Source organism: Globicephala melas, chromosome X, assembly GCF_963455315.2.
Source record: "Globicephala melas chromosome X, mGloMel1.2, whole genome shotgun sequence".
NCBI classification, from domain to species: Eukaryota; Metazoa; Chordata; class Mammalia; order Artiodactyla; family Delphinidae; genus Globicephala; species Globicephala melas.
Window position 1 is genome coordinate 50,980,030 of NC_083335.1, and position 25,679 is coordinate 51,005,708.

Genomic DNA, 25,679 nt, shown 5'->3' on the forward strand with positions numbered 1-25,679 from the left:
AGGGGGAAGGAAGGGGGGTGAGCGAGTGGAAGGCGGGTGGGGGGAGAGAAGTGAACCAGTGCCCTGACCGCCTGCTGGGAGGGGGCGGCGCAGCACCAACTGCTGGGTACCCCCCTCTGGTCCCCACTCCCTGCACCCCACGGCTCCGGGGGCGGCCCCTCCAGGCTAACGGGGAGCCGGGGAAGAAGGGCGGGGGAGAAATGGAGGTAAGCTTAGGAAGTTACTGTTCGCCGCCCCAAGAAGGCGGCAGGAAGCGCGCTGGCGGCACCCTCGAGTGCGGGAACCGCTGCTGGGAAAAACGCGCCGCTTTAGGGCTTCCCGCTTTGCGGAGCAAAACCAAGGGCATATTCCGCTCCGCTCGGTTCTCCGCTCGCTGCTCTCTTAGGCTTCCCTTTAAGTTGAACTCATTCGAATTATCTTACGGAAGTTTTATTTTTCTTGTTCTGTGTGCTTTTCTAGCGATCCTGCTGACCGCCCTGACTCCGGCTAGAGAACAAGCGTCCAGCAGCACCATTTTCTATACAAAGGATACTTAAGACAGACTAGTGGAAGTAGGGGCAGGAGCCCGGCAAAGCCGCAGTTGGAGCCGAGAGACTGTGCCTTCATATATCACACTCAACTGTGAGCCGGGTCTGGTACCTCGATTGCCTTCAGATTGATTGGGGGTGGCGGAGACGGGGGTGAGGGGGGAGATCTAGCATTTGGCTACCCCAGATTGCAAGTACGAGTGAGCGTAAGCAGGTCGGTGGCTTTGGGCTGCTTTAGTGGGGTCCAGCCGCTTCGCTGCCGGGGACCGGGCAGCATCGCGGGCGTGGACAGCGCGTTTCCGCGGTAGGAAAGGATGCAGGAGAGGGAGGAACCCAGCCGCAAGACTGGTGCTTGCCAGCGCGCTCCCTCTGCCTAGTCGGTGACGCCCGGGCGGGCATCGGGGTGTCAGGTCTTCCAAGACCACTAAAGCGACCAGGGGCAATCTGGCTGGTTTATGGCTCGGATGGGTCGTGGGTAGAAGCAGGGCTAATTCCCCCGTCCCTGTTATGGGATTGAAAGCAAATAGCAACAACAACCAAAACCTCCCCAGCTGTTCTACTCCGATTCTTGCTCCAAGGAGCAAGTCCTTAAATTTACCCAGAGGCTGGAGAATGAACCAGGTGAATTCTTTAAATTCCTCTCCAGAAAGGTGTAGGGTTTTAGGTTTAGGTTTTAGCATCCATTTTCCATGCTTAACCAATAGAAAAACTTATCTTTCGAGTGCTCTGCTTTGTTTTTGGAAGGAGGAAGCTCTCTTTCCTGAAATAAAAGGAGGAAAAGTAGATAATGTTTTCAGGCGCCAAGAGCACAGTATTCATTTTTATTTTTGTCTACTGAATGGAAGGGAGAATGCATCTGCATAGGGATAGAACATCAGGAAGGAAAAATTTTGCCAATTATCGTGAGTTGATTTTATCTAATAGCTTCTTCATGGAAAGTTATTATTATTTTTTTATTGAAGGGCCAATCTTTCTGGCTTCTTTCCCTAGTATGTCCCTCTCCATCTTTGTAACTGCCGTCTTTCCAATTCCTGACAGTTTTAAAGGTTAAAACCCTGGTTCAGATAATCCTCACATCCCCCCCATTTTGTTCCTCTTGCCTTTTTTCTTCTTTTTTTTTTCTTTCTTTCTTTCTTTTTTTTTTTTTTACACCTACAGCCACTACTGGGAGGGACATTAGCACCACAGTTCAGTGCAGTCTGCATGAAAGAGGACACAGGAAGTGTTTACTATTACATTTTACTCCTCCTGTAACTCTGCCTGCATTATTCACAGTATCCAGCACATGTATTGTCCTCTTCTCGGGAGCTGGGAGATGTCTTGGAGTTGAAATTAGAAGCTGTCAAATGGTTACAGTTTACAGCTCTGACTCTTGGGGTTTGCACTGCTGGATGAGACTCAGTCATAGGTGATGGCAGGAACTCAATGAAAATAAAATCAGTGATTGATCCAGGAAAGTGTGGCAAAGCCATGCTGTGGAGGCACTCTCAGAGCACTAATAATCATTCATAACATCCACATTAGATATCAGTTAATTGATGTGTTAAGATTTCCATCTAAACCCAAGGCAGGGGGAGAGAACTATTCAGTGACTCTTATGAGGTATTTAAAGTTATCATCATGACAGTCTCATGAGGTTAATATTATTATCCACATTTTACAGTTCCTGAAACTGAAGATCACAGACAGGTAATTTGTACAAGACCATGGAGCTGAAAAGTAGCAGACTCTGGATTTTCATTCAGAGTGTGAAACTCCAAAATGCAGCTAAATGGTTGCTTTATAGTGAATCTGGATTATTCTATATATACAGCACAACATTTAGTTTTATGTGTCTAGTCCAATAGAAAATGATCTCTGTAGAGTAGCAACATTACTTACAGACTAAGGAGACTACTAGTTGAACTAAGTAACCCAGAAAATCATCTGAGAAATTGTTTGTTGATAAAAGTGACAGAAATCCACATCTGAAAATAATGGAAAAAATGTTCCCATTTTCTTTTCTCCTTTTCTGTCTGATGGTGGCACCAATGAGCAACGGAATAGCCAAAAGCCAGGACACCTGGCAAAAGCCCTCCGCTTGGTGCTCTAACTCTAAAAGGACTGATGAGGACTCTGCTTGCTTACAGAGAGAAGGACTCATTGACTGAATGCCTTTTATGCACCATTTGCATTATATACATTGTCCTATTAATCTTCAAAACCATCCTATGAGTTAGGTATTATTAGCTTCATTTTTTTTTAACAAATGAGGAAACAGAGATTCACAGAGACTAGGTAAAATGCCCAAGGTTATATAGGTATAAAGTATAGAGTTGGGAAATTCAAACCCATGTCATTTCTAGTCCACTATGCTGACCCTTAGCATATGGTCCTCAGATTGTGTGATTACACATTTTCAGAATTTACATTACGTCAAAAATTTTATAATTAACCAAAGGAAACTTTAGGAATTTGTTTTTTGGAGGAGATGCCATGAAGGAACTGTTATATTTATTGCATTTGTTTGTTCAGTGTTCCAATTTGGAACTTGAACCAGGGTGCTACTAAGATCAGAAAAAAAATATGGTAATGTGTACCCTATAAACATAGAAATATGTGCAATATCTGAGGATTAAACTATAAAGCCATTGTATAATTATAGAATGGCTTATACAAGATAATTAAAATACTTCGAGTTAGGATGTTTCTCAGGCCAGTGAGAATTGACTAAAACTGAGAAATAATGCATTAATCTGAAGAAAGGCTTGATCAGCTACGCAGACCTAGTAAAAGAAGTCCCAAAGAGATGAGCATTGGTAACTCTTATCCATGTACATTTTCGTCTCACTGGCAAAAACCACCCTTGATATGAGATTGATGAAGCTAATCAAATACTCTGATTTCAGTTGCCTTTGCATTGAAACACCCCTTATCAAGCAGCCTGCCATCTGACTGTGATCTGCCTTCCCACGTACACTGTCTAGAGAGAGAATGCACAGGTCTTGCGGATGGATGAGAATGACTACTATGCATCATGTGCCGGTTATTTTACATCAAATTCCATCATCTTTGTGTTGTCCACAGCAGCTTGCACCTATATTGTACGTAAATGTTATAATCGATAAATTGTCACTGTTACTGAGAAAGTAGGTGAGTGTATGGACACAAAACTGTAAGAATGGATAAATTACATTCTCCATGACATTTTTCATATTTAATATTAACTATTGACAACGATTGGAATTAGTAGGAGACAGTGAAGCCCAGTGATTAAGAAAAGAACTTTGGTTTTAAACCAAATTTGGAATTCTGGCTCTGGCATTTTCTAGTTGTGTGGCTGTGAGTGAATTAATCTCTGGACCTGTACTGTATAAGATAGTGACTAGCCACATGTGCTACTGAGCCCTTGAAACTTGAGTAACCCAAATTGAGATGCACTGTGAGTATAAAATACACACCCTATTTCGAAAAGTGAGCACATGTACATATACACACACGTATATGAAATATATAATTAATATTTTATACAAATTGCATGATGAAATGATAATATTTTGACTAACAGGTTAAATAAAATATTAAAATAATTTAACTTGCTTATTTTCAATATTTTAATGGGCTTCTATAAAATTTAAAATTGTATATGTGGCTTGAATTATACTTTTGTTGTAGAGAGCTATCCTAAGAAGCTTCAGTTTCTTCATCTAAAAATGGGGATAATAATCTTATTTAGCTTAAGTTGTTGTAGTGATATTTAAATAAAATAATGCACCTCAAATGCTTAGCACAGTGCCTGACATTTAGTTTAAAAGTTGTCACTCTCCAAGAGTTAGGAAATAAAGATAAGTAAAAATATAAAACAAAAACTATAAACCTGAATGGATTGGGGACTGCTCAAAGAGAATTCTTTAGTTACAAATTAGTTTTCTTTATCTCAAGTGAAACCATTCTACTTCTCTCTCTAAAAACAGGGGCAAACATACATGTGTGGTGGTGGTGGGGAGGACAATATTTGTTACATACAAAACTAATAATGTGCATGCAAGTGTTTTGAAGAGTTAAAAGTACTTTCTCAATTCCAAGCATTTTTACTATCCTAATTTGTGAGACACTTTTACATTTAATTCGTAGATATTTCTAGTGTTGGGGCATTCAAGTCACAAATGAAAATAAGGCTGAAACTGGTGCCGGTACACATAAGGCAAATTAATTTCTGCAGAAGATACAGAAACAGGAGAAAGCCTGGTAGTTTACTGTGCCTAGCTGATGACAGAAATGCATAGCTCAACTGGAGACACTAGAGGGTGCTATTAGTGAGAACTTAGAAGGATGAATAAAGTCTTCCAACACCCATCCCCCTCTCCACTGCTATAGATTATAAGAATTTGAAAAGGGCATACCTGTGAAATGAAACTAACACTTCTCCATTCCTTCTTGGACATGACTTGCAAGGTTTTTTGTAGTCCTGAGACTGGCCTTTACAACATTCCCCAAATAATAAAATATTAGAAGTTTGCCATAGTACTTGGGCAAATAATTTGGAAAAGTTTGAAACAGTTGGTTCCCTGCTCTGAGAAAAACACTACCAAGGCCCAAGGAGGGGAGTATAAGAAATGAAAACACACAAGAAAGGGCTTTCAATGAAGGAAAGACTCCAACAACCTCTGTAATTAAGTAGGGATGGGGCAATTTTTTGGTAATCATGCCATATAAGATTTTTTTTTCTCTCTCCCTAGGCTTGACCAGCTACCCACTTGCAGTGGACAGAAACTGCAGCGGAATTTCTTTCATTGGAGCCTGGGAATTACAGCCTAATGTGTATAGCTGAACTTTGCTGAAGCACTGAGCTCTGATTAATGCAGTAAAATGAATAAAAAGGTACGTGGTGTTGTCTTCAAGGTTGCTGTTTCCTACTAAAGAATGCATTTCTCCTTCTGTACTCTTTTTCTTTTTTTTTTTTTTTACAGATAAGTAGTTGCAAACTGTACCGGATGAGGCTTTTCATCTGTGTGTTATTTGCCTGTATTGTGATGGAAGCACACAAGGAGGGAAAATTATCGTGTCTTTTAAAGCATAGAAGGATCAGAATGCTATTAACAGTTTCTATCTTTCTTGTTTCCTTAGGACAGGCTTTAACTTGAGTTATCCAGATGTTGCCTGCTGAGGTGAAAGAGTTAAAGAGATTTTGGTTGCTGAGGAAAGCGGAATTCCTTTTTGTTCTTTCTTTTAACATTGAGATTGAATTTTTTCCATCCTACCAAAACTCCTATGTGGTCCTGTATTCAGGAAGTAGGCATCAGTGACTGCCCTAAACTTAGGAAATACACACACCTATGAAAATAATCACATAATGTTTCCAAAGAAATATATTGGGATTGATAAAAATATACATTTTTAAAGAATCGTGAATTAATCTCACACCACTCTGAGCCTTCTTTACTTTTTAAGCCTCTTTATTTCTATTATAAGATATGACTATGAAGTAAGTAGATTTAACTTTTGTATGGTTTGTGAAATCAGTTATATTTTCTGATGTATGATAACAAAAACACTGTGCATTTCATTGAAACATGTAGGAGAACTGCTTTAAGTTTTTTTTTAATTAACAACCGTGGCTGTAGTTTAGTCAACATAGTGTTTAATGGATGGCTATTTTGAGCCATTTTTCATTGACTGGGGTACTGCAAACATCCCATTTTAAGTGATTAGACATGTGTTTAGATAATCAACATAGGGTTTCTGTTTTCTTTTCAGATTGAACAGTTTTTATCTCATCATTACTGAAACTTAGCTGAATGTCAGTTTCTTTGGATAAAATACGAAAAACAAGAATTCTTCTTAGTTGCCAAAACGCAGCTGGTCTCAACTATTCCTTTTGGATTTCCTGTTACACAAAGTGAAGAATCGTGATTCATTTTACTTTTACGCAAAAAAAAAAAAAAACAACACTTGAATCTTTCAATTAATTTTCCTTTCTTGACTAACTTCTAAATAAAGTGAAACCACAGATGTAGTCCGGCACACTATTGATCCTATTGTGGTTATCTTTTCTGACAGGCTAGATAGTGAAGGAAAAGTGTTTGGAACATCCAAGGGTCTCCTTTTAAGGAAAAAATAGTGTACACAAAATTGACAGTGAAAATGAAATATTGTTGCTGGATTCCTTCCACTGTGAATATTGTTATTATTAGGCTCCATCTTCCCTAGATCTGTTAATGGAGCTCAAAGCACTAAAGGAGCTTCTCCTTCAGACTGAACATAATCATGTCATACCAAAGAATCCTTCAAAAATTTCCATCTTGTCAACTGATAGGTTTTCAAATTTGATGTCTTTTCAGACCCACTATTCAGAGTTCTTGTGGTGAATCCAGTAAATCTGAGTTTTACTACAAGTCCAGTGCTGGTGATCTAGTTTGTACAATTAGCCATCTACCTCACTTATGTGAGTGGCACTTGAGTACCCACCACTAGGACCAGTGTTCAGGCTCTGATACTCAGTTCGAGCACTGGCATCCTGCCTAGTTTCCACCGGTCCATTTCCCTGGTGCCCTAGGCTCAGTATCAATGAAATACTACCTGCTTGGCTAAGGGTCATGTTCCCAACAGGACATCTTTCTTAGAAAAGTCCTATAAATATGAAAATAACATGACTCTAGCTTCACATTTTATGTTTTGCATTCTTGGACCATTTATTCTATGGAAGATGCTGAAGTAGGTAGGCTATGTTTGTTGGTAAGCCTCTTGCAGTTCATCACAATAAGTGATGATATGTTATTCAAAGATGGTTATTATTCTTGAAGAGTGCAACTGAATTACTGAACACCCACACTTCCACTCCCAGCAATTATAAATTATTCTCCAAAAATAATCATAAGATGTAACAATCATAGAAAAATTACAAATAAAATATCAGAAAAAGTGAAATTAATTTTGTCATAAACTTGCTAAATGACAGAGGTTTCCAAATGTCCTATGAATTATTAAAATTTCCCCCTTTTTACAAGTATCACTTGGGGTGGGGAGCCCAAATGGATTTCTGTAAAGGCAATAATATTTTGCAAGATACCATGTGTGGTAACTTTGAAGTATATATCAATTAGTGACACAGACAATGAAATGTGTATCTCCTCTCCAAATGTAGTCAAGGACCTTAAGAATTATATACTTATATTGAAAGTATTAAACTGTATTTGTCAGCTGTTGTCCTAAACTTATATCTCATGGAGAATTAAATACTGCTACAGCTTGTACTAAATTAACTTTTGTTTTTAACTCTGTGTCATTCTAATCTCTTCTTCTTCTAGGGTTTTTCTGGGTTAACAATGTATAAAAATAACAAATCAAAATTTTCTCTGAAATGTAGTGCTTGCTTCTTAGACTTTACAGAACAACTACAGCATGAGATGCCGTCTTAACTAGCAAAAACGTCAGATAAACAATATCTTTATTGTTACATTAGAAGCTATAAATTATAGTTCAATAAACTCAACAAAATTAGCTTAGAGTTCTATTCAACTAATAATAAATGAAAAGACATTTAAAAACTAGAAGATAGTCTTTTGTCTCCAAAGTATGTGAGGAGGAGGAGGAGAAGTGGGAAGAGGAGAAGGGCTATGAAGAATAGGCAGCCTCAGGGTCCTGAGGGAGGGAAGGCAGTACAGGTCCCTTTTCCTTTTAAAATTATTTTTAAAAATTTCAACTTCCCTATCATTACTTTAAAAACTTATTTTATGCAACTTCTCTTTCAACTTTTCAAGTACTCCAGCAGGGTAAAATGCTCATATGGAGACTGGTGTGGGGGGAAGTGGAAGTGACAGCAAAAAGGGAATTGAAGTACCATTCTCTTCACAGTGACTTTCATACAGCAGACCCTGGAAAGAAACGGAGGGAATTATCAGTTAATAATAGTGGAGAGATACAGATTGATGTTCAAACCCTGTTCGCAAACCCCTAACCACTTTGCTTTGAGCTCCCCAGGCCTGAGTTCAAGCAATGTAGTTTGCAGTAGAAATACAAGTCAGCAGGGAAAGGGGCGGTGATGGTGTGTGTGCTGTGTCTGAGGACCTTTAAAGGGCAGCAAAGGAACATGTTTGGAGTTGGCGGACGTTGGAGTTGGGGTGCTGCCCAGAAAGGAAACAGGTTTATTTAGAGTAAGACATCCTGTGTGTTTAGTATATAAATATGTGTGGTGACTCTCCAGCAGGGACCTATGAAGAGTTTATTCAGCCAGGGAACCCTTTTGAAATAGTATGAAAAATGCTGCTAGATAGTTTTAGAAGCACCTGTTTGGGGTCTTCAAACCTGTTTGCCCCATCGTGATGAGGCTAATCCTTCTGCATATAGTGGTGTCATGCTATTAACATTCATGTCACCCTTGATGTGCTGCTGCCCAAAGCAGACCAGACCGCATTTCAAAACTGGGGATAGGAGGAGCAATTTATGGATATGGAAATGAAAAGGAATAAATTGAAGAAATCTGTTGATTATAGCACAATAATGAGAGATTCTATTGTAACTTTTGCCATTATATATTACATTTTTGTCTGGAACTTGTCCAGAACACAATTTTAATTTAACATTCTCTCTTAAAATTTTTTTGGCTATAATTTTACAGCATGGTATGATGGGAACAGAAAAAACTATGGTGTATTTTACCTAAGAGTCAAGAAAGCTTGGATTCAATTTGTGCTTCTATGGCATTCTAGCTGCAGAACATTTGATAAGTTACTTAAACTCTCTAAATTCCAATTTCAGTAATTGTTTATTGAGAATTGTTATGAGGAATAAATGAGATAATGAACATAAACACAGCTAATGGAGTACCTGACACAGATAGTTTAGTGTGGTTGAATGCTCCAATAGATTTAGACTTCATTACACACCTAAAGCAAACATTGAGGTAAAAGAAAATGGGAGGTGGGGATTGCTGTATTATTCATCAACTCATTTGTTAGTTCATTTATTCATTGATACAGAAATATTTAATGAAGAACTGTGTATTCAAGGCACATTTTTAGGTAAATTAATTCTTTAAATAGCCTTTCCATCCCACATGTATTTTAAAGATCTAGATGTTGAGTTATATAATGCTGAGTACAACTCCATTAATTGAGGGAGGCAGGGAGAAAGCATTGGTAACCTCGATTTATTTGCAGAAAATTAATACCCCCTTCTACCCCACCTCCTGCCATATAACTTACATCTTCCCTGGGGAGCCATTTGCCCTGAAGTACATTCCAAAATTAAAATTAATGCTTTGGATTAATGTTTGTGTGTGTATGTATGTGTGTATACATAAATATGTATAACTAGTTAAATAGATTAGATAGATAGATAGGTAGATAGATAGATAGATATTTTGAAACAGCAGGTTGTCACTAGTTTAGACTATTTGAGCAGCCACACAGTGATCAAATGACTGATATAAACAGAGCCAGATTTATTATGAGGTGAATGAAGTTTTAGCTTAAGGCCCCTCACTTGCATAGACCTTTTCTGAGGCCTGGTATTAGAAAATCATCATCATAGGAAGAGAGAATCAAATGATATGCAGCTGAAAATGTCGAAAAAAACGTATCATAGAGATATATCAAGCAGTTTACTAATACACATATGCAATTGCGATTTTTGTGATGTCAGCTTTTATAAATTTGTCATTTGTTGTGATTCTTTTTTTTGTTTTTTTTGTTTTTTATTTTTGGCTGAGCTGCGCTGCTTGCAGGATCTTAGCTCCCCGACCAGGGATTGAACCCGTGCCCTTGGCAGTGAAGGTCTTAACCACTGGACCACCAGGGAATTCCTTGTTGTGATTCTTTTATGTCTATAAATTAATATTTCATTCATACCAAATTTTGTATTAGTAATTTTGTATCCTTTTGTTAAAGAGAGCCCCTGTGGGGCTTCCCTTGTGGCGCAATGGTTGAGAGTCCGCCTGCCGATGCAGGGGACACGGGTTCGTGCCCCGGTCCAGGAAGATTCCACATGCCACTGACCGGCTGGGCCCGTGAGCCATGGCCGCTGAGCCTGTGCGTCCGGAGCCTGTGCTCCGCAATGGGAGAGGCCACAACAGTGAGAGGCACGCGTACCGCAAAAAAAAAAAAAAGAGAGCCCCTGTGTATAAGCTTCAGACTCCACAATACCAGTATTCACCTCCTATTTATCCATGTAAAATTACTTTCCTTTTATTCTTCCAGAGGAAATTAAAAAAAATCATTAAAAATAGAATTTAAGTTATAGACTTGGGTCTTTGCTGAGTATTAATTTAAGTGTACAAAAATGACTTCAATTTTTGATTCTGAAAAGTTTTCAATCATTTCTATAGCCTTCTGGAATATGATTCTTAGCCACATCAGCAACTAAAGGGAAAATAAAAACAAAACCTCCATACACTTATGGAAGAGATTTCAGTCCTTTAATTAAAGGACCAAAAACATGCAATCTGTACAATATGGACCTCTGTGAATGAGGAGGTGCACTTATCATCTTGAAAATTATAAAATTTGTTCAAGTTTTGGACTTCCCGTCATAGGACACTTTTCTTCTCAGATATAATCATCTGTCATGTTTAAAGGATATATGGAATTCCTGAGAAATCAAATGAAATGGAATTTTGTATTGAACATAAAGTAGAAAACTATCAAATCAATCTTTCTTTCTAGTTCTATGATGACAATCCACTATTGGATGAGATTTTTTCCACTTTGAACTGCTAAGTATATTATATTTCACACAAAAGGAGCATTAGTCAAACTTCAAAACTTTTCTTCAGAACAGTTGTCATTTTTGTTATTTTTAAATGACAAAGGATAGGAAGCAGTGCAATGATTTTATCCACTCCAATTGAGATTCTGTGCTATTATTTACAATCTGCTCTGAGAAGAAACATGGAATCATAATTTACAGACTGAATTAAAGTGAATGGGATTCTTTTATGAAAATAGAGTAATTAGATTTTAGCATATAATAATAGCCCATGAATCTCTTAATTGCTTTTATGTTTGTTGTAATACTACACATAGTATTTTTCAAGTAAAAAATTGTTGATACTTGTATAAGAGAAAGAGCAGTTTGAAATTTGTCAGTTAAAATGGAGCATTTGTTAAAAATATGATTAAATCTTGAGTTTTCCCCCTTGGGAAAGTTCCTTTAAGTAAAGTATGTGTTTAGAGGTAATGGCTGAAGATCTATTAGTTAATAATGACGAACAAGTGTGCTGCCCACCTATGCATATGATCCTGCTTGCTCCTTTAAAAAAAAAATAGCACAGTGACGGATTTCCTTTAAGATAAAAAAATAGGCATTCATCAGAGGATTGGTTAATGGCAAAGGACCTAGTGTGGGTGGAAACAAAATATTTTTTCTGTACAAAATTAACTGGCCTACATGTGACTCAAATCCATGGCCTTGGACTCATTAGCACAATGCTCTAATTAAACTAATGAATCTCAAAATAACGACAAATCCTAAGTTTGAAAGAATAAGGTTCTTCTTTAACTTGGCTTTTTAAAACAGATGCAGGCTATTAAGCAAGGGTGCCAAAAATGTGCTAACACTTCCTGAAATCACAATGACAACAGGAGAAAGAATTGTCTTTCTTTTCCTCCTGGTACTTGTTCATATGCACAAAGAATGTCATAAATTAGCATTCAGTAATCTACTGTCCAAGTGTTGATAATACTAATAAATATGAAGGATGATAGGGGGAACTCAAAAACTAAAGATAGAGATCAGAAATGCTGGATATTGCTAAAATACTATGTATGTATGTTCACAAACAAAATTGGAAACCTAGGAAATCTAATAAGTTTTCTATTCCAAAATATTTGGTGCTGAATCAGAGGTCATGCACCACCAAATCTAGTATTGGGGGGATCAACAAATGTAAAGTGGGCAATTAAATTTTTGTCTCATTGATCATTTCAGTGATTTTAAGTGCAATAGGACTGAAGACTGATCCAGCAGTTTGCTTATTAAGCTACCTTAAAGATTCATTCAGACAACCATATAGCCCTTGCTAAATACTTATTAGCTCAATGATACATTTACTTAGCTGGTGTTTTCTAAAGCATGTTCCTTGGATTGGTAAGTAATATTAGTTTTAAAGACTCTGAGATGTATTACAGCAAAGAAATAGGTTCAACACTTTCTAACCCAGAATTCCCCCAAATTAATTGCCTGTGGAGTCTTTTTTCTTTTCTTTTTACTACTGTTCCATTAAACTCATTTTGAGAAATGGTGACTTATAAGCTAATTATGTTCTTACTGAGAAAATATATAAAAAATAGATGAAAATTACTTGTATATTGAAGAAATATCACACGGGAGAAAGTGAGGCCCAACTGTGTTAGGAATTACTTTTTAAATTATCACTAATTTATTTAATGTATAAAATTATGCAATATAATGTTTAAAATGATTAAAATCAAATTAATAGACTTAAGCAGCAATTCTTTAAATTCTAGGCATTTGGGCTAGAGTGTATTTATTATGTGTCAAAACGTTCATGAGTGCAAGAGAAGCAATATCAGTTACATGGTCAAAGTACAATTTCAGCTAAATTGCATCCTGCCTAATTAAAATTCCCCTTATAAAATCTGTTTCATGTAGTTTTATTCCACTTCTTGCCTCAAACCTCTGTGTTATGTTGTCTTATGTTATTTTGTTGCTAAGTAGCACCCCTAAGAAGACTGATACATTGGTTTGAAAAATGACTTCAGATGATAGTCACAGTATAAGTGAATCTCATTTTACTTTATCATAATTGCCTTGTTAATTTCTTTTGTCTTTGTTTTAAGATATTTTTTTTTTTACAGACACGAAGGAGAACTCACATGTACTCTAGTGTATGTAATTCAGCAGGTCAACTCAGTGATTGCCCATATTCCAATTTTACTTTACGGATTGTTGACCTGCTAGGAGATTATGGTGTGACATATCAATTTTGGCTGTTGACAGTCAACCATGGACATTAAAGCCACATATTTAAATCACCGTTTTGGTTAAGATTAAAAATAATGTTCAACATAGGAGATATTGAAAGTCAAACACTTATTTTTAATATTTTTATTAAATGCTCCACAGGAAATAATATATTTAATAGATCAATGACATTTGCAGGTTCATTCTGATTACCAAAGTAGTTTTTGAAAAATAATGAACGAATTTATAGTACCAACTTTGTCATTTCTATTTGTATGCTTGTTTAAATACATCAGACATATTCTTTTCTAAAATTAACCTGACTCAGATATACATATAGGCTTTCAATTAGTTTTAAAATTATGTTTCTAGTTGTATAGCAGAATATTCCCTCATAGCCGTTAAGTGGTTGCTCCTACGGTAAACTTTATCACAAATTTAAGACAAATGCAAGTCTTCTTTCAAGTGGAATTCTGAATTCATGAGGCATATGTGCTGGGTGCACAGGAGATGCATATTCATTAATTACATGTCTCATTGGAATAGTGTCACTACCTATTTTTAGCTCACTTATAACCAACTATTTTTGATACCCTTTTTAGAAGAGCACCATAATGCCAGCCATATAATTCCATGGTCACAAACTTAGTTTTTGTCATTTGGAAAGAAATAAATGTTGTGTTCTGAAATGTATCAGTATAACAGGGTCTGAGTCTTTCACAGATCTAATAACCTCTGTAGGGTATTGACTTTTCTTGGTGTTTATTAAATTCATCAGTACTGGTATACAAATTTCACAGTCACTTTCGGAGCTGGTAATAACTAGTACTTTGTGTGATGAGAACACTAGAAGTAGTTTTTTTTTAAAGATGTTTTAAATGAAAAATTAATCTGCTTTTATCTCTAACCAATGAAGTAGAAAAAGTAAATACATTTTATGACAGCAAACTTCGTTTCATAACTGGGAGGACATTGTGGTCTTTTAAAATATGAAAATCAAAGGGCAAATAACACAAATGAAAAAACTTTGCTATAAAAGTATTAGATTTACTTCCTATTCTGTTCTTAGATAATACAAATTTTTTCTATATAAAAAAGTGAATAGATCTTTTTAGTTGTCATAATTTTAAACGTGCATTTGAAACTGGAAGAGATATTAATGATCATCTGCTTCAGATGTTTTCACACTGTATTCCTCAGAGTCCTAGCCCTTCAGGGAGGTGCCTTAGAAGCCTAAGGTATGAGGTGCAATGAGAAGCAAGTTTGTTGGGAAAGGCCCTGGGTCATCCTTAGTTAGAATTGCTCTGTTTTTTTTTTTTCTGATGTATATGTGGGGTTCCACTTAATATTTTGTATGAAGCCAGAGTTCTGCTAAAAAATGAAAAGTAACTTTTAAAAAAATCACTGATCTAGGCCACCATCCTCATTTTACAGTTGAGAAAACTGAGGCCCAGTGGATTTAAATAACTTATTTATGAGCATACCCATTTACTGAGTGGCAGAATAAATTTTCATCAAAGTAACTTGCCCGGATATATTTATTACTCCTTATATTTATATATGATTTTGAACTTTTCAAAGCAGCCTCATGTCTGTTATTTGATTTGATCTTCAGAAAATAACACTATTAACTAGTTATAGAAAGCTTTAGTTCAATTTTAGAGATGAGGAGATGAGGTTGAAAGAGATAAAACCACCAGAGTTACACCACATTTTTGGTAGAGACAGGATGAAAACTAAGTTCTCTTGACACGCAGGGGTTTACCTTAGATCATAGTTTGTTCTAACACAGCTTGCCTAGGAAGTGGCAATTTACACAGATGTGGCACATGCCCTTACAAAATGCTTATCAGAAGTCCATGATGCTGTCACTATAGACTCTCAGAACTCACTGAGATCTTAAAAATATCTAGGCCCACTTTCCCATTTTATTGATAAAGAAACTGAACCTCAGGCTAAATAAAAGAGCTTGAATTAAAATCCACACATCCTAAATTCAAGTCAGCATTTTTTCCTAACAAACTGCTTTGCCCCTTAATTTATAAACATATGCTAACTAGTGAAAACACTCATTCTTGCCAGAGTTCCAACAACCTTGTTTTCAATTATCTAGCTCCTCTGCTGTACAATGCCAAAGCACCTTGCTGCAGTAGACTTATAAACCCTATAAAATGGGTGTGATAAGCCCTTTTATGATTTGCGATGACCCTAAGGAATAAAGGAATGTTAATGTGAGAGGAGGGGTTATGATCATCTAATATTTGCATAGAAATAGTAGTTTTCTTGGTCAGTTACTATGAGAGCTTGCAGGTGAGTAAGTTACTACCCACTTGTCTATCCAGTAGAGAGATTCAGTCTCCATGTTTTCTAAATGAGATGTCAATCCGCTAGAAGTTTAACTCTTTTGAAATGTAAATGAATTTCCCAGACAATTCAGACTCAAGGACTGTGCTTATTTAAACAAGTGATTTTCCTAAATCTCTACTAGATCTATTAAAATTATTTTTTCATGGTTAATTTTCTGTATGCACTCTGTTTCTATTATGTCCCCTCAGATTCCTTATTAATGGTAGAGCTTCTTTAACAAATACACTTGCAAAAGGAAATGTGATTTAGTGTATCTCAGTTGATAATCTTAGCAGCAATTATATACTCCTTAACTGACCATTGTCTATATTGGAATTTAGCAACTACTTTTTTGCCAGTAAAAAATGAACAAGAAAAATATAAGCTACTCTCATGGGTTTATGGCTTTTCATTTAGTTGAAATTAAAATAAGAAACTATTGAAGATCCATTTGAATGATGCAGTTCATTGGGGAAAAACATGCCTCCAGTGGTAGAAATAAACTAGGCATAGAGATGCACTCCAGATCAACAGTTATGTACAAATTATTACCAAACTAGATTAAATTTTTCAAATATAAGAAAACAAAGATTAGAGTTTAGGAGAAAGTAAGAAGGAGACAGGTTATGAAGGTAAGATCTCTTCAGTAAATACGGTTGAGCAGGGTAGAAAAAGTTCTAAGAAAAGAAAGAAGCCAAAGGGTAAGGGCAATAACCCTTGGCCCCTAGAAACTACAGGTCAGAACTGCTGTGTATGTTTGTGCAGTTGTTCACAGCACAACGGATTTGCAAGTAGGGCAAGTGGGGGCTTAAAGCTGAGCATTCTAGAAGTTTTTTTCTTTTAGAGGATGGATTACTATGGCAACCAGAATTTTAAAGTCCCTCTACTCCTGAATTCCGCTCAAGATTTTCATGCCCTGGCTATTCAATCAAACACTTATCTGGATTCTATCATGAAGCAATTTAGCAAATGCAATTAATGTCCCAAGTCAGTAGAATGTAAAATACAGATATTATCTAGGTAGGCCTGACCCCTTTAAAAGCAGAGTTTTCTCCTGCTGGAAACAGAAGGGAAAGTGACAGATCGAAAGAACATGAGGGATTCAACATGACTTTCTGACTTTGAATATGGAGGGGATCATGTGAGAAGGAATGCAAATAACCATTAGTTGCTGAGAGCAACCCCCAGCCAACAGCCAACAAGGGAGCAGAAACCTCAGTCCTACAACCATAAGGAACTGGATTCTGCCAACCATCTGAATGAGGTTGGAAGCAGATCCTTCCCCAAAACCTACACTAAAAGAATATAGATCTGCCAACATCTTGATTTCAGCCTTGTGACACCCTGAGCAGAGAACCCAGTCAGGTCCACCTGGATTTCTGACCTATAGAACTGTGAAATAAAAATGGGTGTTTTAAGTCTCTAAGTTTCTGGCAATTTGCTATGTTAACAATAGAAAGCCAATACAAATGCCTTCAAAAAAATCATATGAAGATGCTCTGTGAGCTAATGGAAGCTCCCTCCCTCTATAGTTTTATGCCCAAGTTTTTCAGAAAAGCAGAAGAAAGTCTTAGGGGTGGCCTATCACATGTTTTTCTTTTAGATTCTCATTCCAAGTACCATTGCTTTCAGGGGCAATTGTGACAACTGTCAGTGCAACTACTGACCTGAAAAACTCAATCAAATATAGAGGGTTGTTTGTTCTCATGCTTGTTTTCCCCTTCAATTTCACTTCCCTTTTCACCTTTAATCTCTTCCACAGGACATCATAAGAGCGACTTTGTGGCAGACCCGTTAATGAGGCTAATTTTTCCATAAACAGATTTTTAGGTAAGACTTTTAACTGTGAGTGTCATTAAGTGCTTCTTAGAACTAGCATCCTGTTTATTGGAAAGAGGTGATAATTCATTAGGGCTCTGGTTGGGCAGTGCAGTGTGCCTAGGGTGACCAGAGGGTATAAGATTTGATACCTAACATTGTAAACTGAAAATCCAATCCTTGTAACTAAATAACTCCTCTGAAATAAGGGAGGGCAGAACTCCTGTGATTCATCACACAGATGCTTCAAGAAACAGACAGTAGAAACATGGCTGAGAGGATACTGTTGAAATATTTTCAATTATAATAAAAATGCAACTTTGTCACCCTACTATGGACTTAACTATAAAATAACTTATACTTTGTATTTTATCTTCTTTTTGTGCATTCATAGGCTAGACATTTCTGTTTTCCCAAAGGGACACATAGTTTAACATGTAATAATAAAACTGGAGAATTCCAGTTAACTCTATTAATTAAAAATCAAACGAAATTAAATTAAAAAAACAGTAGTATTACATGAAATCTTATAAACAGCATTTGTTTGCTTTTCTAGTGTACTTTATGGTATTTATATTTTATCAAATTTAGAGATTTCGAATTACCTGAAAAAATGACACTACAATATGAGCTCCTGAAATGTGAACTCCTGTGGCTAGAAACATGTTTAACTTATGAACAGTTTGTTTGTTGTTTTAGAGTAGAATAGAGTACAGATATAGTTGTAGGCCGCTGACTTTTATAACTTAATGCACTCTAAAGAAAAAATAATAATTTTGTCACCGAAGGCTATAATCTGTAATGAAATGGATAAAAATGGAAGTTTCATATGCGCTATGACTAGATGAAAACAAATTTTATTATAAACAAAGTGTTATTATGGCAAAGGCAATAGTAGTTGCGTTATGTAGTGATCACTAGTCATTATATCTAAATTATAATACGTCCTAACATAGGGGTGACATTACATAAAATATTGCACTCAAGCTGGACGGACTCAGGTGGGGTCTAAAATAACACATTCACATATTTGGACATGTTAAGTGCTTGCCCTGAAACTTTTACCACTCATGAATTCCTATTTAAATACCATTCCTTATTTCTGGGATTCAGTGACTGGCTTGCTCTCTGAATCAGTCTCATTTACCTACTTACTGTGTGTCTCCATTTCATTTCATCTAAACTACTGTTTAGAACTGGAAAATGTAGCAACATTTAAGAGAAGATACTTTATCTCTGTAATAAGTGCTCTCTAGAGAAATGTGATATTGGATTATGTTTGGTTTGGCCTATAAATATTGATTATTAATATGACATGGTGAAGAAAATGATGAACAGAAAATAAAAAATTCTGAAGTGTTATTCTTTAATGTTTAGATGTACCACTGCAGGGCAGTCATAACAGCTAAAATAGTAAACTACTTTAAACAAGCTATTTGTGACTTTCAAACAAAACTGCATGTGCTTGAATTAAAAGAAAATCTACATATCACTTTTCTGAGATCTTGAAAATTTTGTAGCTCTTTTTGCTAATGGATTTTTAGGGAGTTGGTTTGTTTATTACCCTTTACTTTATTTTTTGCTTATTCTTACCATTTCTTCTTTCTAAAATTCCCCTTCAGTTACAACCACATTGAAATACCAAAGTAATTGTCATTATTTTTTAAAACTGAAATGCTGATCCAGAAAATGTCAGATAGTGAATGGAAACCAATCTACATTTCCTAAGTGCTGCATTTACTTTCTTCTGCATCATTTGAGAAATAAGCTGAGATGTTAATAAAGATATTACAATTAATCTCATGAAATTTATTATACATTTGGTCTAAAGAGAATTTGTAACATTCTGTGTTACCATAGTATTTATGTTAGAGAATTATTCCCAAGTGTAGAGATGACAAGATCTTTAGGATGCATGCTTACTTTGAATGGCTTTTTCGGTACAATGACAGTGTCAACCCCAGAGATAAGCAGGTAAGTCCACAGACAAGTGGAGAATAAAATTGGAAAATCCCAAAGCAGGCAATAGTAAGGGAAGTTTGATAGCTAATACAGAGACCAGCCGTTGGATATTAGGGAGCAAGACTTTTTTCTTAGGAAGACAACTAGCAAGATGCCAGTAGTACTCCCCTCCCCGAGTTGTGACAACCAAAAATATCTCCAGAAGTTGCAAAATGTCCCCTGAGAGACAAAACTGCCCCAGGTTGAGAATCACTTGACTAGAGTATAGGAAGGGCTCAGTATGCTGCAGAAAAAAGCCTGACCATATGACTGAAGTATTTGAAGTAGAGAGCAGGAGGCTGTTTCTGACCATAAAGAAATGAAAGTCCACTGAAAATGGACTTTAAAATGGTGTAGTATCTGCCCTTGAATATTAACACAAATATTAGTGACCACAATGATTAATTACGGCTTACCACAATACATTTGTTTGTTATGTAAAATATTATTCTTTACAAAGTCAAGGGTAAAGGTATAGTTACCAATTAATTTGATATTAAAGATGGTAAATCAACTTCAGTCTACAAATGCAGAAGTGATAATATAAAATAAAGTAGGCTAAATATTTATTGGGCACATTGTAAGGCAAGTTACTATAGGAGAAAAAATGTATAATATTTTATAATTGTACACAAGAAGCTTATAATTTTATAAGGACAGTTAAGATATGATCCCATAAATTTTAAATACTAATATGAGATTTACAAGGTAAAACAATTGATTAATTACAATATTAGTGGCAAAACAAGTTATAAATTCAGAGGAATTAGGATTGTAAAAGTAGAGGGCCAATTTTGGAGCCAAAAGGCAAAGATTTATTGAAGAATGTTGAGTATAAGAAAGATTTTATGAAACTACTCCTCAGGAGATTAGTTTGATAATGATTAGTATAATGAATTAGGAGTAGGGTGGGAGAGGGTGCAGAAGAAAAAGTCTTGTTAGAAGGTTAGTGTAGTAATCCAATGGTGAGAAGAAAAGAATCTGAGCTAGTGTAGTAGCAATGGGCATTAAAAGGAGGTAACTGATGAAAGATTTTATAGGACTTGGATCAGGGAGGATATAAAGTGTAGACGTTGACTGAGACTTTTAGTTCAGATATCTAGTTAATGATGATGACATTAATAGAAATGGAAAACTTGGGATAGAGAGCTGGACTTCAGGGAAACGCTGACACCTGTATTCAATTAGCTATGAGAAAAAGCAGGGCATTTATAAAATTGTGTCCAGTAAAAAACTGTATCTGTTAGTTTGGAGCTTGGAATAATCACCAGAAGAGCTGGAGATGTAGATTTGGAAATTATTCATATGCTTTCTATGTACCAGGTACTGTTCAAAGTGCTATCTATGTATTAACTTATTATCAATAAAATCTCTTAATAACCCTATCGGGTAGTAAGTTATTGTCTTTATTTTGCATATGAGGAAACTGAGGCCCAGAGATGTTAGGTTATTTGTTCAGGTTCACATAGCAAAATGAGATCCATGAGGGGAAACCTGAAAAGAAGAAAGAGCAGAACTGGAGAAAATGTATTGCTATAGACTGGATGTTTGTATCCCCACCGAATTTGTATGTTGAAATCCTACCCTGCAATGTGATGGTATTAAGAGGTCGAGCCTCTAGGAGGTGACTGAGTCCCTAGGGCAGAGCCCTCATGAATGGAATTAGTGCCTTTTTAAGAGACCCCAGAGAGCTACCCAGTCTATGGTATTTGTTATAGCAGGCCAAATGAACTAAGACACCTATTAATATAACTTTAGAGGTTGAAGGAAGAAGGTGAGCCTGAAGAGTAGTTAATGAAGGACTGATCCAAAAGGTATGAGATATACTAAGATAGTGTAGCATTATGTAAGCTGGGAGGATGCCAAGAAAGAGTTGGAAAGTAATGTGAAATGCCTAAGCAAGGCCAGGAAGGATTGGATTTTTTTCAAAAACCTGTTGGATAACACAAGGTGGTCGAGTTTTAATATTATCTCTAGTTTGAACTCTTTCCTCTCTTAGATTGGCCAATTATTTAGTTTAATTAGTGTTAATAGTAATAGAAATGAGTCAATAGTGATGATCAACTCAGTCATTCTATTAGGTATCATGGATTGTGAGTAAGCCAGAGATAGGTTAAAAAAAAGTTAGATACAGATACAGATATAAATTAGTATAGATTCCTTAGCCAATGTATTGAAATATTAATATAATTTTGACAAACACAAATAGGTGGAAAATGTAGACAGGAATGGGGCAGTTAAGATATTTTTAAATGCTCAAGAAGTATAGCATTTTAAGATTCCAAATTCGACATATTTTCAAGAAATCAACAATGACGCTTGCATTTACTTAATTTTTATCCTTCAGATCCCTTTCACATCTATTATCTAAAATAAACAGGAACTAAACTGTGACCTCAAGGTGTTTATTTTATGGTAAAATAGCTACATTACAAACTGAAGGCATTATTTACATTTAGAAGAACTAGATTCTTTGCTTGCCTTCCAGTAATTGAATAAATATATGCTGTGCTTATTTATCCCTGGCTTTCGAGCAGATGAATAAATAGAAGAAACTAGGAAGCTAGAAATGGCTTCTGGGTGTGAATGGGAATAAAGGTTTCTGGAACTTATCATGGAATAAACCAGATTCTTCCAATGCCAAAAATTTCTCCTGGCTATGCCAGTTTGCACTCAAACAGTAATTCACTAATTTGAATATAAAAGGCCTGAAGGAGTGATGCAGAGTTCAAAGATAATTTGGTTTATGGGGATCATTAATTCACTGTGAAAGTAGAAAGTATGTGTGAATCACTCTTCCTCCAAAAGGAAGGAAGAAGGACGGAATTTAGGAACTTCCTGACATGTTTGTTTAAGACTACTTCCATTAGGTAACATGTATATGGCAAGTGATTAATATATCATGGAGAAGCATTTTTAACAAGTGCTGCTCAAACCTCAATGTGTATACAAATCATTCGGGGTGGGGATCATGCTAAAAATGCAGACTGTGATTCTGAGGGTCTGGGGCAAAGCCTGAAATTCTGCATTTCTAACAATGTACCTGGTGATGCATCTGCTGTTTGTCCATAGACCACATTTGGATTAATAAGGACTTAAATTCACTGGTCTGCAACTTCTTCATCCATAAAATGAAGAGTATGGCTTGTATAAATATATAGTCTCTTTTAACCATATTTTTTTTATTCTGCTTGATATATTCTTTCTTTTTTAACATCTTTATTGGAGTATAATTGCTTTACAATAGTGTGTAAGTTTCTGCTTTATAACAAAGTGAATCAGCTATACATATATCACCATATCTCCTCCCTCTTTCATCTCCCTCCCACCCACCCTATCCCACAACTCTAGATGGTCACAGAGCACCAAACTGATCTCCCTGTGCTATGCGGCTGCTTCCCGCTAGCTATCTATGTTACATTTGGTAGTATATATAAGTCCATGCCACTCTCTCACTTAGTCCCAGCTTCCCCTTTCCCTTCCCCATGTCCTCAAGTCCATTCTCTACATCTGCGTGTTTACTTCTGTCCTGCCCCTAGGTTCTTCAGAACCCTTTTTTTTTTTAGATTCCATATATATGTGTTAGCATACAGTATTTGTTTTTCTCCTTCTGACTTACATCACTCTGTATGACAGACTCTAGGTCCATCCACCTCACTACAAATAATTCAATTTCGTTTCTTTTTATGGCTGAGTAATATTCCACTGTATATCTGTGCCACATCTTCTTTATCCATTAATCTTTCGATGGACACTTAGGTTGCTTCCATGTCCTGGCTATTGTAAATAGAGCTGCAATGAACATTTTGGTACATGACTCTTTTTGAATTATGGTTTTCTCAGGGTATATGCCCAGTAGTGGGATTGCTGGGTCATACGGTAGTTCTATTTGTAGTTTTTTAAGGAACCTCCATACTGTTCTCCATAGTGGCTGTACCAATTCACATTCCCACCAGCAGTACAAGAGTTTTCCCTTTTCTCCACACCCTCTCAAGCATTTATTGTTTGTAGATTTTTTGATGATGGCTATTCTGACCAGTGTGAGATGATACCTCATTGTAGTTTGATTTGCATTTCTCTAATGATTAGTGATGTTGAGCATCCTTTCATGTGTTTGTTGGCAATCTGTATATCTTCTTTGGAGAAATGTCTATTTAGGTTTTCTGCCAATTTTTGGATTGGATTGTTTGTTTTTTTGATCTTGAGCTGCATGAGCTGCTTGTATATTTTGGAGATTAATCCTTTCTCAGTTGCTTCACTTGCAAACATTTTCTCCCATTCTGAGGGTTGTCTTTTCATCTTGTTTATGTTTTCCTTTGTTGTGCAAAAGCTTTGAAGTTTCATTAGGTCCCATTTGTTTATTTTTGTTTTTATTTCCATTTCTCTAGGAGGTGGGTCAGAAAGGATCTTGCTGTGCTTTATGTCAGAGAGTGTTCTGCTTATGTTTTCCTCTAAGAGTTTTATAGTGTCTGGCCTTACATTTAGGTCTTTAATCCATTTTGAGTTTATTTTCGTGTACAGTGTTAGGGAGTGTTCTAATTTCATTGTTTTACATGTAACTGTCCAGTTTTCCCAGCACCACTTATTGAAGAGGCTGTCTTTTCTCCATTGTATAATCTTACCTCCTTTATCAAAAATGTGACCATGTGTGCGTGGGTTTATCTCTGGGCTTTCTATGCTGTTCCATTGTTCTGTATTTCTGTTTCTTGTGCCATACTGTCTTGATTACTGTAGCTTTGTAGTATAGTCTGATGTCAGGGAGCCTGATTCCTCTAGCTCCGTTTTTCGTTCTCAAGATTGCTTTGGCTATTTGGGGTCTTTATTGCTTGCATACAAATTTTGAAATGTTTTGTTCTAGTTCTGTGAAAAATGCCAGTGATAGTTTGATAGGGATTGCATTGAATCTGTAGATTGTTTTGGGTAGTATAGTCATTTTCACAATGTTGATTCTTCCAATCCAAGAACATGGTAAATCTCTCCATCTCTTTGTATTATCTTTAATTTCTTTCATCAGTGTCTTATAGTTTTCTGCATACAGGTCTTTTGTCTCCTTAGGTAGGTTTATTCCTATTCTGCTTGATCTTGAGTTAATATCTTTTATGTTATTTGTTTTGGGGTAAGAAGGTACTCTTTTCAAAACCTTACTGATTATTTTCTTTTGTTCCTTGTTTAAGTACTATGATGACATAAATAAAGAATTTTTTTCCCTCTCTAGTCAGACAGAGAAAAACCTAGAAGAAAGTGCATTTTGGATAAAACATTTAGCCCTTCTCTTTAAGAAAGTTGGCAAAAGAGCAAGTTTGGAGAGTTCGCCTTCCAAGGCTACCTGTTATCCATCTGAATAATAATTTCCAACATGGTTTGGACAGGATGAAAGTAGAATTTGGAAGCTGGTAGCTTTCCAGACTTGATTATCAGAAGAGGGAGGGTCAGTCACGTTCTTCACAGTAGATTCACAAGTCTGTCAGATTATATGCTCCTATTGAAATCTAGCTGCAGACATGTCAAATCAAATATTGATGTATTGATGTGTTTTTCAATACCCACCATTGTGAATTTTCTATGTGATTGCCCCCACTCACTGGTGTGGATAACAGGAAATTAACTGCACACTCAATGTACACTCAATTTGTTTTATGCAAAGCCTTTTACCTATCAGTTCTCATTTGCTATTTTGGAGCATGTTGTCATGCCTCAGTTGCAGCTGATTCTCAGGTGCTAAAGAAAAAAAATTACTTTTGATTCTTAAGAATACAGAAGACATGCAGTTTTTGCCTTAACTTGCTTAAGATGATAGACACTCTCAAATGTGTTTTACTATTTGTTACGATTTTTTTTTTACTGTGGAAGCAGGTAATCCATGTACAGGTGTGATCTGTGTAATTTAGTAATCCTAAACCAAAGCCCTTTTCATTCCCTGTAGCTTTAGTTACTGTAAACCAAATCCTTTTTTTAGATGTGTGTTCACAGCTCTTGTAAACATCAGCAGGTGTCATATGTGTGTTGATAAAAGAAAGTTCTGGTTAAATTTTCTTTCTATTCTCCATATCTGAACTCTGATGGGTGGCTCTGGATCACAAGAGGTAT

General features: G+C 36.3%; 1 long non-coding RNA gene across 2 annotated transcripts; it reads left to right on the forward strand.

Annotated features, from left to right (window-relative positions):
- The first annotated feature begins 70 nt into the window (after positions 1–70).
- Positions 71–18,313, forward strand: LOC132594441 (uncharacterized). Of its 2 annotated transcripts, none has more exons than XR_009560645.1 (5): positions 71–206; positions 460–630; positions 3,416–3,610; positions 5,246–5,387; positions 17,536–18,313. It is a non-coding gene; the product is annotated as an uncharacterized lncRNA (long non-coding RNA). The 2 variants fall into 2 exon arrangements; XR_009560644.1 differs by lacking the exon at positions 17,536–18,313 and adding an exon at positions 6,264–7,728.
- The last annotated feature ends 7,366 nt before the right edge of the window (positions 18,314–25,679 follow it).